Source organism: Triticum dicoccoides, chromosome 7B (assembly GCF_002162155.2).
Source record: "Triticum dicoccoides isolate Atlit2015 ecotype Zavitan chromosome 7B, WEW_v2.0, whole genome shotgun sequence".
Taxonomy (NCBI): Eukaryota; Viridiplantae; Streptophyta; class Magnoliopsida; order Poales; family Poaceae; genus Triticum; species Triticum dicoccoides.
Window position 1 is genome coordinate 738,337,825 of NC_041393.1, and position 3,085 is coordinate 738,340,909.

Here is a 3,085-nt window from a genome sequence, read left to right on the forward strand (position 1 = left end):
ACGAGCTCGGCCTTGCCAAGAAGCAGCTCGAGGACAAGGAAGGTAGGTAGTGCCTTATGTATATATATATATATATATAAAATACCTGGTTGCAAATAATGACAGGACCAACATGAATGTTACAGGGGCCACAACCGAGGTGGCGACCCTGAAGGAAGCGTTGTCCAAGGCCGAAGATAATGCGGCCATGGAGCGCACCGAGCGAGAGAAACAAGAGGCGCGGGTGGCGGAGGTGTGGCAAGAGCTCAATGCTCTCGTGAAGAAACACGAGAGTTTAGAGCTTGACTCAAAGACGCGAGAGTCCGAGCTTGCCTCGGCACTTGAAAGTGCCAAATCTGCCAAAGCCGAAGCACAAAAAGCCCTCCAGGAGATTGAGGCGATGAAAAAGATAGCGGCGGGTAAGGCATTCTTTATGCAAAGCAAGCATGTGAAAGTGAATTACGTGTTACTTACCCGAATACGGAGCTCTCCAGGAGCATTCGCAGATCTGCCCGCAGTGTGTCCGACGCCGCCGCATTCTACCGAGCCGAAAAAGGGAGCTCGACCGAGAAGGTGTTCTGGTCCCAGTATGCTGAGGCCGGAAGCACGGTGCCCTTGAGAGACCAGCTGAAGCAGCTGGTCGAGCTCCATAAGGTGGCCGAAAAGGCCATGAAGGGCCTTATAGGCCGGCTGTGGCCTGGGGAGGTCCTGCCTGAGAGCTACTTCGGGCTGGTGAGACGGCTGGTAGATGCCTGTCCGCGTCTTGAAATCATCAAGCGCTCCGTATGCATCGAAGGCGCCCGTAGGGCTTTTTCCCGTGCTAAGGTGCACTGGGGCAAGCTGGATGCTGAGAAGCTGGTGACAAAAGGGCCACCGGAGGGGAAGGAGCATCGCAGGTCCGAGATGTATTATGAGGGCGTCCTGAAGGGTGCCCGCTTTGTGGCGAATGAATGTACCAGGGATGTAATTTTTGAGTAAACTCGCTCATGTTTATCCTGTGCGCTGAAAACTTGTTCATATGGGCTAAGCAACGCTTTTTTAATTTAAAATATTACCTTCTGTGTGATCGTTTATTAAATCTGAGAGATGCAAGTCGTCGGCTTCTGCCCCCATGCCGCGAGTGCTGGGGTGTTCGGGATAAACCTGAGCGCTCTTGTTCCCATTCTTGGGTCCTTCGAGGGAGGCGCTCAGCACAACGAACAAGGCAATCAGACTTATAATGCTTTATCACTCTCACTTAGCCATAGAATTCTATAATTTTAAATTTCGGCGAAGCCCCTAGTATTCGGAAGACCGAGTTCGGGGCGCTATCCACGCCTAGGCCGGACAAAGCCAGCTCCTCCCTCTAAGCGGCATAAGTCTTTAAGGACTCGAAAAACCTCGCGAACAGCGACTGGCTCTCGCCCTATCATGACGGTCAGCTTTAGCTTTCTCTACTGAGGTGTTAACCCAGCTCAACTGGGGCACAATCGCAGTAGTTCTTCCAGCGCTACCTTAGCTGATATAGCGGAACGTAAGGTACCAAAACATGGGAGCCAGGCAAACCCAACTATTGACCCAAGACATGATTCGAAGCCGATGCATATAATGCTATAAGTTCGGGGTGCCGCACTCATGAGGGTGTTCGGTCTTCTCACACCGTATTCTGGAGTAATTAAGCCCCTGGTGTATTGGCCGTACCAAAGTGTACGGTTGCATAATGTCAAAACTGAGCATATATAAGAAATAAATGCAATAATAGACAAGAGCTATATATTGTTTATTAACGGGCTGCTATGAGAGCAGAATGATACAAATAGTGCGATAAGCAAGAGATGGGATTATTTGACATGTCCCCCTCCAGGGGCAAGCTGCGAGACTTTAAGTAAGACATGTATTTAGCTTGTTATAGAGACCACCTGGACGTTCGACGTGGCTTGCTATCTCCCTAGCTGTTGCATCGTGTGTTCGGCGATTGTACTGTCGGACAGGTCTTCCGGATAGTGGAGTCCTAAAAGTAAAAAAAAAAAGAAAAATCACAAAAATCGGGAGCCCCTAGTGCAGTTAAGCTGCATTCTAGGCATGCCGTGGTTGTGCCCCTCCCCTTATGCCCATGGTATTTCCAGAGCGTAATTATGTATGCGTGGTACTGGTTTCGCAATCTCGCGAGGGCTGGGGCTGGGGCCGCACTGTTCTGCTAGCTCAGAACGTGCCAGACGGTCTTGTTGTAGGTTACACCGGGCGCGCTTGACGGTGTCCGGACGCTTAGCAGCCGGACTGGAGAATTGCTTTGAGAGGCTACTTTGTACTTCCCCCGCGAGGGTTGCCGTGTGCTCCTCTGTTCGGAGAGAGCGTTCGGTGTTTTCATTGATTGTAATGACTCCGCGAGGGCCTAGCAACTTGAGCTTGAGATATGCGTAGTGCGGCACCGCATTGAACTTTGCAAATGCGGTTCGTCTGAGCAGGGCGTGATAGCCATTGCGGAACGGGACTATGCCGAAGATTAACTCCTCGCTTCGGAAATTATCCGGGGATCCGAAGACCACTTCAAGTGTAACTGAGCTTGTACAGCTGGCCTCTACACCTGGTATGACGCCTTTAAAGGTCGTCTTTGTGGGTTTAATCCTTGAGGGATCTATGCGCATTTCCTGCACTGTATCCTGATAAAGCAGGTTCAGGCTGCTGCCACCGTCCATGAGGACTCTAGTGAGGTGAAATCCGTTAATGATTGGGTCTAGGACCAATGCGGCGAATCCGCCGTGACGAATGCTAGTGGGGTGGTCCCTTCGATTAAAAGTGATCGGGCAGGAGGACCATGGGTTAAACTTTGGGGCGACTGGCTCCAACGCATATACGTCCCTGAGCGCACGCTTCCGTTCCCTTTTGGGGATGTGGGTTGCGTATATCATGTTCACCGTCCGCACTTGTGGGGGAAAGCCCTTCTGTCCTCTGTTGTTCGGCGGCCGAGGCTCCTCCTTGTCATCGCTATGCAGCCCCTTGTCTCTGTTTTCGGCACTTAACTTGCCTGCCTGCTTGAACACCCAACAATCCCTGTTGGTGTGATTGGCTAGTTGTTCGAGGGTGCTTTGTATCTAGCACGAGCGATCGAGTATCCGGTCTAAATTGG